The 10430-nt window shown below is 42.0% G+C and overlaps 1 long non-coding RNA gene across 1 annotated transcript; it reads left to right on the top strand.

Moving 5' to 3' along the window:
• The first annotated feature begins 2166 nt into the window (after positions 1–2166).
• On the top strand, positions 2167–5395 carry LOC128761022 (uncharacterized). Its single transcript, XR_008414890.1, has 5 exons — positions 2167–2316; positions 3247–3296; positions 3429–3548; positions 4915–5048; positions 5141–5395. It is a non-coding gene; the product is annotated as an uncharacterized LOC128761022 (long non-coding RNA).
• Positions 5396–10430: the final 5035 nt, after the last annotated feature.

Genomic DNA, 10430 nt, shown 5'->3' with positions numbered 1-10430 from the left:
GTGCGAGAGGAAAATTCTGTCCAAGATGGAGAAGTTAAGGATCTGTAGTGTAGATCTTCTCAAACCTGAAAGTCTGTCCTGGTGAGAAGGACTGAGCTGAAAGGCAATGGCTCTCAAATATGATCCTTCGTTTTCGAGTGTCTGCACAAGAACAAGAGGCCAGAAGAAAGGTCAGTGGTGCACCTGGCTTAAAAAAAAAATATATATATATATATATATACATATATTTTAATTAAAAAAATGCACTGTTTTCACTCGCATGTCTGAAGTTCCACCATGGAGCAGTGGACACAAAAACAACCCATTGGGAGCATTTTAATGTGAATATGACACCAGTGATTTCATCAGATTGATGATATGAGGCTCAATATTTTGGCGACATGAAGGTTGTTTGGTCGTAAAAATCCATACCTTGGTCGCGCCGCCGCAGGGTTCAGACCGTAAGAAAAAAGCAGCCAACGTACCTCACTAACCAAGGGTTTTGTGTCATGGATCATTCACAGAAACTGTGACAGTAGATGCAAGAAGTAATTGAGCGCTCAGGATGCAGCGTTGACGACTGACATGTGGAAGAATGGTGAAGTGTTGCGATTACTCTCTGTGCTTAATCCCACGAGCACCTGTAGGATTGGTGCCTCTGAGTGACGGATGGTTGGCTTACAGTATGTGTCTCGCATTATGTCAGCGCGTGGTACTCTTGATCCAGAGCTTTGTGGTTTCAGGATGGGAAAGAAAATGAACTGCAAATGGAAGAACTACGGTGAGAAAATGAAGCTACAAATGAGGTTGTTGAGGAAACCTTTAAAGGCAGGTTTAAAAGAATAGAATTTACTATGGAATGATGTGATTAATTCCGCCAGGCAATTGACTAATCTGGCAGCGGTTAGTAATTGGATCCATCTAGTGAATGGCTAACCCACGAGCGTCCAACACCTGCGCACGTGCACGTCCGCCAGGTTAGCGCTGAGATAAAAAGGGTTTAACGGTGCCAGCAGGCTCCTCTCGACTCTTTGTTCATGCTAAACTGAAAGGCGAGGACCAGCAGCAGAGGAGCAGACAGGAGATTAAGCTTGAATCAAAACACAGATTAATGTATCTGTATATTTGCGCGCTGGCGCATCAGTACGCACTCGCTGTCAGCTTTAACAGCTCATCAAAGTAAATAAATGTAAATGTCCTATATGCGAGTGCTTGGAAATATCTTGGCAACCTATAAACACACTTCAGCAACCACTTTCAAAATGTCAGGCCTTCTCAGATATAAACGTAATAATCCTCCTGTTTTGACAGGCGCTGACCCAGAAGATAGTTTCAAACAAGGATTGTGACATTGATGTGAAGGGTGATTGTCGAGTGCCCAAACGTGTCATCTCCACAGTCGACCCTCCGCCCACAGTCATCCTAATGTGGTGGGCAGCGATAACGTTGCCGTATTGGACAGTGGTGACTGGCATTGTCTTTGATGAACAAAGGTGAGGCAGGATTTCAAACACAAGCTTGGATGTGTTGATAATTCAGTTCAACTCCACTGAGCAAGAATAGTGATTGTGACAAAGTGCTTATCACTAACACTGGTCTGATGAAGCGTGACCTACGCCGAACCTCCAACCAACAGTTCTCATAGCGATCGGGTTCCCAAACAAACCTACAACTTGTGTTCTGCGCTCTGACGGCAATGCTTTTTTTTCCAAACAACACACCGTGTAATATCAAATATCCACAAATTATTTGTTCATTTTGGAGGAATGCGAATGAATCTTTAGGTGTGAAAACTACTCCCACATTTAGTTTTCCAAAAAAACATATGCATACTGTATATCATCTCAATACAGAACACAATCACTTCAGGAGCGGAATTGTCAACAGTTGGCTAAAACACATGCTAATGCTAATGACATTAGCGTGTGACCATCGTGCGGTGCTCAAGACAATGGTCCGGTCTTTCAGAGGGGCAAAATAACATGTGCCTTAATACTTTCACTGAAATACTTTTGGGGATTTGCACATGTTTGGGCAGGATAAAAAGCAAATTAATATATTATATCAAAGGCAAAAAGAATTATTGTTTTTATGCACATAGAAGTAGCGTCTTTATTGTATCATTATCATGTTTCAAAGTGTGTGTCGCCTGGGTGCAACGATTGTAGAGGACGGTGCAGCTCACAGTGAACCCAGTGTTACAGCACAACCACAACCACAGTGTTACAGCTTGGTTCTGATGCTTGTGTAGACATGTGATCCCAGTAACCGATGATATGCTCAGGATAGACGGTTGGATGAAGTCATATCAGATGGGAGAAGGAAGGTGTCGGGAAGGTAACTCGCAGTTTTGAATGAAAAACAGAAATGGAAATAAAAACAGAAATAATAAAAATATAATGGTCATATTTTTATTAAGAAAGTATAAAGATTTATTTTAAACCCTAAAAAAATATTTGATCGATGGATTACTAAAAAAATACAGACAGTATACAGAAGAGCAATGTTATTCTGGAAGTGAATATTCATTTTTGAGACCAAAATGTGCTGAAAATCCAGTTGAAGTAGCAGGTATATTTCCTGAAGGAACATGACTGCAAATACATCTGCACAAAAGTGCTGTTATTACAGTTCCTATAGCTACGGTGTTGATTGACATCTGGAACCAGCATGTTCTTTGAAGAAACATATTCTTATTCATACTGCTCAGTATTCCTTCCAGCGTTTAATAGAACGGTGCATTTGCTCCGACTGCCGAGTTTGTTTTGTTCGTCTTTCATCGAGGGGGGTTGTCTCCAATACTTTTGCCTTCAGGCTAAGTGATGGTTTTCACAAGTGCAAACATTTGTCTCCCAAAGTGGAAATTATTTTTATAGATTTGCAGAATACCTAGACAGAAACGATGTTCATTTTTAAATGTCACCGAAAGTGTCGTTGATTCCTGAGACAGCAAAGACGAGCAGGAAATAAAGCTGATTTGAATACAGACGATCACCGGCCCTGAGAGGTTCGGCCTCATTGGTCTATCGATCAATGCGACACCAGAGTAAACAGTGGTGTTGCCCGCCGTTTATCTATGAGCCTTTGCATCCGTGCTCTGTCGGTATCATTCATTTTGAATGCGAGTCAAAGCAGAGCGATCTGTTTTCCTGTCTGACCTTACGACAGATGAAGAGAGCGACCTGTGCTGCATGAGCCGGAGATGAAGCCGCATTTATACCAGGATGAGGATTTATAATTGACCTGCTTGTTTTGTTGTTTTTGTAGCCGATGGCCCATCAATTGTCAGTCAAAGGTTCCATACATGGCTTTTTATGGTGAGTGCAGTGTCAAACAAACAGTTCATCTCCCATTAGTAAAAAAAAACACCATTATACTCCGTATAATACGGAGTATAATAAGAAAAATACCACAACAAGCATTTTAAATGATGCTTTTTCTTTCCGCAGATGTTCCCTGAACCATATACCTATGCTATATGGATCCTGGTTCTGCCGACTGGTTGATGAGTAGGACATGGGTTCAACTCTGGAACTATCTCCATCTCAAACTTTTGTTGATGTTGCGAGGTAATGAGAACATTTGAAGAGCGTTTTAATCTGGAGGTACATGCCTGCCAATAAAGAGAAATGATGAGGGTACAGTTTTTCAGTTTTCCACCGTGAAAATCCATCACTTCATAACAATGACTGGCTACAGAGCCGTGTAGCAACAGCTGTTGAGCCTATCGGAAATAACAGTAAACAGGCGGTCCCCAATGTAGTTTTCATTTCGGTCACCATGTTTGTGTTGTGGTTTTTCTTTTGTTTGTGTACAATGCGTGAGCTTCTATGTGCATGTTACCGGCCTGACATGTGAGGTTTTAGAGTTATTTATGATTCTCAGCCTGCTTGGTGGGAAGAAATCAGAGCACACAGATGAAACACGCAAGTGGACTCTCCCCACTGTTCTTCTGTGATGCCATTTTAAAATCTAAAATGAAACTGTGATTTGTCGTTGGAGATCCTCGTCTTGGTTGGTATTGACGGCAACCAATGTTATAAGAGGCAACCCACGTATTTAACCCAAACATTGACTTATTTCACTTTAATTATGAATTAGGTTGACATGACTGATGCAATTGCTGTTATTTTTACAGAACTAATTCTGTGGTTGAGAGCTGGAGTTGTTCCAGATTGGAAGGTTAATGGGTTAAGAGAGCGACAGTTTCTGTGCTATTACATATCAGAGTTTCAGATTGCAAACTCCGACATCATACATAAATACAGACAACAAATGACAACAAATCCAGTCTGTCTTTTCATTTAAAGAAGGAATGCCTCAAAATTGCCTTTATTTAACTAGAAACCAGAGGTTTTATTTATAGCAATAATATTGAAGGTTAAAAACTAAATCAATTTAAGTGTAACAGGAGTGAAAAACAATGTCAATTCCTTTCAATACATGTCAATACATGTATGTTTGGATTTCACTGCCACCTAACACTGAAATACATTTCCCAGATTAAGCCTTAAAATACAACAGTAAGTGATCGTTGTGGAGCGAGACCGTCTTCACCTGCTCGTGTGTAAACACCCGGCGCAGAGAATACACTGGAATAAAGACATTCTCATACGTTTTCCATCTGCTTTGTCCTTGACTTGTCCCGGGGCGGAGGGTAGAGATTTTCCTCCATTTGTTACTCCACCGACGGCAACTGGCTGTGACTATAGCAGAATTTAAAACAGTAAATAAGGTGGTAATAGGCTCTGAGCCTACTGTCATCTCTAGTCTAGCTCTGGCTATCACCCAGGATATTAGCAGATAAATCTGAATGGCTTCCATCTGAGGTGCAGCACAATGGTTATTGATCAGACAGCCCGGCTCAGAGAGGGGGCCGGCTGTGTAAGAGTTTATTAATTAGGGATTGACAGCCCATTCCCTTTCTTTATTCAGGGAGGGACAGCTGGGGAATTCTGATGAGCCGCGCAGACGGCCCGCTCCGGTCTGCTTGCCAACACAATAACATCACGCTGCTACAGGAATACTCAAAAGGAAATGCTCCGATGACCCGGCTCGCCGCTCATGTGGTACAAACCTGAGCACAATGTGTAATCAGCTGCTTATTCAGGTGTGAAACGACCACTGACCCCTGCTCACGGCTTTATTTCTCCCTGCACAGTGCTGCATGACCCTTGCAGGCTGAGGACGGAGCTGCTGGAAGCAAGCAGAGTGACTTTTGGAATCACGTCTCATAGCCCTCATCTGGATGATCAATATCTGATGCAGTTCTTTGAGGAAACAAACCCTCCGTCTTTTCCCTCTTTGAATTAAAAATCCAATCAATGTACTAAAGGGCCACATGAAGGCGCAATGTCTAAGAAGCGGGACGGAAAAAAGTAACCAGGACGAACCAACCATTAAAGATTCAATGGAAGCAAGGATATTAAGAAGTGCAAATATGGCATGAAACCTATAAAAACATTCCATTTAATATGTGATTTAATTTGAATATAAATAATAACACTATAGCACAAATATCTATGAAAAAGGAAATGAATTTCAAATTATATTTTACATTTTCTTTCAATGTATTTTGAGGAACAAAAAATACTCACTAAAATGGCAGATGAATAGAACTTTTAGTCCTGAACATCTTATAATTATTGTTGAAACAAGACAGAAATAGTCAGAAAAATGACTACTTATCAGTTGTATAGTTTCAGTCTGACCTCATGAGGGCCACAAAAGCACAGGCAAAGGGCCACATGTGGCCCCCAGGCCGCACTTTGCCCAGGTCTGGCATACAGTGATTGTGACATGGAGTGAATGGGAGTTCTGTGACAACACTGCCACTTCTGGCTGCTCTCCAGCAGCTCCTCTCTAAACTCCACTCTAAAAGGAGACAAGTCTTTTCCCCTGATTGGTTTGCTAGAGAATCAAATTGGCTCTTCACTGTACCTCGGTGCTGAACAGCGCCCTAATCCAGCCACCCTGGGCTGCCAGCCCGTTCTCCCTCAGCTCTCCTGTATGCTCTGATACAGATCTGATCCCCGGCACAATTTCATGCCTGCTTTGCCCTCTTCTCTCGCAGCAAAGCATCAATTACCCTTATAAAACAAATTCTGCCTCCTCAGAAACTTCAGCCAAACGCAGCACCCTCCTCTCTGAAGTGGCCCAGCCAAATGGCCTCGACACGTTTGGTACGTTTTTTTGTGATAAATGATTTTTCACATGTGGATGCTTATTTAAATACAGCACACATCCAGTACATTACAACTCTGTACACATTGAACCACAGCATCCTTAACTCAGTAAAAGCACTTCATATTCAAACACAATACATTTAACAATTTCGAACACTGTCATCCCGATGTGCTCATGTGCCACAGTTACATCACAGGAGAGTGCGGTGTTTTGCGACTTCTATTTGGTGTCATATAAGTTTCACCGTAGTGGAAAGTTACTGTTTGAATCAGGGCTGCAACTATCGAATATTTTCGTTGTCGACTAATCTATTCATTATTTTTTCGATTAGTCGACTACTCGCGATTACCTTTGTTTGGACCTATTTTGAATTTCTGTTTAACCTAAAGTTGCTTAAATCATCTCACTGTGATACTACGACTCCATACATTATTAAACAAGTACGTTAAAATAGTGACACATAATCCAGGAACATGTATTAACCAAGTGAAGAATGAAGCATAAAAGGTTCTTTAAAATGGAGGTCTTTATTGGTCCTTGAGAAGAATTTAAAATCATCAATATTCATATAAAATATCTGATCAACATCCACATCAAAAGGTCTTCTTTGAATAATAACCTAAATGTGTTCAGTGTAGCTCCCTAGTTCAGTCCTGGTTATTATTGGGAGGAGAGACACTGAGGACACTTCACTACATCTACAACTTACAACAAGTTAGCGCCGTGCTAACCGACATGCTAGCTGTTAGCTCAATGGTGAGTGGCATCACAGACCAAACACGCAACACTCATTCTATGATGGTGTCGAAGGGGTTTGCTCATCCTCAGGACGCGCTATTTTTGCAAACAAAACCAAGCCACACTTCTGAACACTACGACCCGTCCCCGCTCGAACTCCTCCGTGACTGTGGCGGTCAGTCGGAGGTGGTGATGCGGAGCCTGGGGCGCGCAGCGACGGCAGCCAGTTGGAGTCGGACCTCAGTCAGGAACCAATTAAAACAACAGAAATGAACATATCTTAATGATTCCAGAGAATGGGATATTTTCGCACTGCTTCTGAATAACAACCAGTTTTTGATGTCCATTCTGCTGCCTGTGTGTGTTTACAGCAACAGCAACACGACAGATTTTGACGTCGACGTTATCGATGACATCAACTAATCGTTGCAGCCCTAGTTTGAATCATTTGCTGGCTAAAACCTAGCTTGATGCCAATGTGTTGTGAAACAGGATGTATTAAATTCAAATTCGGTGTCATGGTTCTTATCCAAATCTCCCAGATGTTGTTGTCTTAAACTGTACTTTTGGTCTTCACATATAGTACAGGCACAAAGTTTGGACACGTGTTCTGATTCAGCGTTTTTTCTTTATTTTCACTTTCTGTATTGTAGCTACATACTGAAGACATCAATCATATGAAGCAGGATATATGGAATTATGCAGCACAGAAAAGAAATGTTGAATCACTTTAAATATGTTTCATATTTTAGATGACTCAGAGCAGCCTCCTCTGCTGTGTTGGCAGTGCTGCAAACCCTGGTCCTAATAAGCTTCATGATGGAGTCACCTGTTGGAAAACCTTATCAGGCGACTACATCATGTAGCTCATGGCCCAAATGCCAATAGTGAACAATGCAGTAACCACAGCAAAGGGTGGCTGTTTTAAGAATCAAAAATATAAAACCTGCTTGGAGGAATTACACACTTCTTTGTTTGCTACATAATTCCATGGTCTCACTCATAGATTTGACGCCTTCAGTAAGAAGCAACAATGTAAATAGCTGTGGAAATTAAGAAAACACATTGAATGAGAAGCTGAATCTCCTACTGACCAGTTTAGTTTGGAGTACGAGGTGATGCTTAAACAATAATGGCTTGTTGTGAAATGGGGCGGCGACATGTATAAAGGGAATGGCAAGGTTGTGTCTCATGTCTTCCATGGTGGCAGATATGCTGCATGTGCTACTATGTGAACACCCAGAGCTTTTTTAAATAAGACTCTGGCATGGCCCACGTGGCTTGTGCTTAGTCGAAAAATCACTTTTAAGTTGTGAAAAACCATCTACTGACACATGGTTATTTTGGAGCACATTTATTTGGTTCTGCATTTAGTTTTTAGGCAACTTTTAAACAACGGAACGCACGTTTTGAAGTATTAGCTGTTAGCACTGTTAGCGCTGTGGCGCCTCGGGTCTGAGGATCACTCCATGGTTCTGTTGTGAACATGTGTGGTCAAGTTAGAGGCGCATCAGGTCCGAAAACAACTCGAAGTTGTGTATTTTACCGGCTTCTTTGCTGTGAGAGCGTGGGAAGAGGAGCACTGCAGCGAGTGATAGATGAGTCAACGCATCAACATAGATCTAAAGACATGCTAACGGTCAGACTACATCAGACATCATCCAAGCTTTACTCAATAACAAATCCACACTGTTGAGTACTGTTCTAACTATTACCACTACTGCTAATAATAATAACAATATCAACGTGTATTGGACGTCCAGAGTCGCATAAAGGGACCTCAATCTGCTAGTACTCTCTCTGGTAACAGGATTAGACAGTCATTTTATTTTTGTATTTATTTTTTATGTATCACGCAACTCGCATGAAATACACAGAAATTTCCCGAAATTCATGTGGAAAGAAGGAGGGGAATTAGTCTAAAAGTGGGCGGATGTTTCTGTCTCAATTTGTATGTTTTGTTTTGAAGCAATGTTGGAGGAAAGAGGACAACATTGGCGCTCAGCTAGTAGCTTATTGTGTTTAAGATTTTGGCCCCTTGTTTGACACTCCTGTATCAACAAAATCAAAAATCCACAACTAATGTTTCCATTGTTTTTAGACATGCTTTTATGACAGAAACTGGGACATCTGAGCTCCTCATGTCGCCTGTGACTTTTTACAAGTCTCACTCTGGATCTGCTCACTCAAACACCCTTGAGGTTCAAGAAGAGATTTCGTTTAAAGGAGAAGCATTAACTTTCAATCCCCGGCTCCGGTGGCAGTGGGGCAACTCACTTACTGTCTGGCCCTTGACCTCCATCTCTGCCAGGCTAATCCCAGGTTAATGACTGGACCAAAAGCATGTCAGAAGGCGACAAGACTGTCATTTTACCACACAGCAGGTCGCATACAGCAAGGGAACCTATGAAAATGTCTTCATTTGAGAGTCATTTTCTTCAGAATATTGAGCCTGTACTACTGCGCACAGACATGAGGTCGACATACTGGCCGACTGTTTGGTGCGAAAAGGAAATGGCACCTCAACATGAGGGTCAGAAGAAGCATTTCGCGAAATATAAAATGGGTGGAATTAGTGTTACTCCTGATTTTTGTCGCATCTGACCGTCCAAAACGGATTCCCGAAATTAAACAAATAAGAGCAGCTGAAGTGAAGACGCAAGATTTTAAGTAGAAAAAAGGCACACTTGCTGTCATTCATTGTTCTCTTAACACTGTATTCACACAACATGGAGACAAACATATCAAATGTTTTCTTTGCTGTGTTTTAACACCAATGAAAACTGATGCTTTGTATATAAAACAATCCACTTCTGGCTGTTTATCTGAGCCAGTCAGAATCCTCTCTTTCGCTAACTGGTCTGATTCTATCCATTGTTCATGAGTAGCAGTGAGAAGCAGGTCTGCAATTTCAAATCAATGACTTATTGAGTCTTTGTTTCGTCTTACGTTAACTGGATCACATTTAAATGGTCCGCTTGCTGGACCACGAAAGGTGGCCAAGCTCGGTGGTGCTGGAATGTGGGTTTTTAACAGTCACAACAAAACTCTCAAGACCTATCAGTCAACATACATTTAACCCTTTATATGGCATTTAAAATAGCAAAAGAAATCCCCCTCAAAGTTTTTAGGAGGTTCGTCCTGTCGCAGGAGGAGATAGAGAGGAAACTCTTGGCTCAGCTGTTCTCTCCACCAGCCTGCGCTCTACATTTATCTGTCAGGAATCCCATGTTCACGCGCAGCAAAGGCCTTGAGATTAGAAAAGTTAATTACGGCGTCAAATGAAGAGCATGACAAGTGCCACTAAAAAGGCCAGAGGAAGGGTCTTTAATCCCCTTTGCTTCTGCCGTCCCCCCTCCACAGCGGCGGCAGCGCCACCTCCGCTGCTGTTTACACGGCGAACACGAGTCCCAGCTGAAGCAGGCAATCAACAGCGCGCGGATTTAGGCGAGCGCTTCCCCCTCACTTGTTTGTTTGCGTCGCTACTGAAAGGAAAGAGACGCCTGCTTTAATTGAATGTGGTCCCT

This window comes from Synchiropus splendidus, chromosome 6 (genome assembly GCF_027744825.2).
Source record: "Synchiropus splendidus isolate RoL2022-P1 chromosome 6, RoL_Sspl_1.0, whole genome shotgun sequence".
NCBI classification, from domain to species: Eukaryota; Metazoa; Chordata; class Actinopteri; order Syngnathiformes; family Callionymidae; genus Synchiropus; species Synchiropus splendidus.
This window is presented reverse-complemented; position numbering and strand designations above follow the sequence as displayed.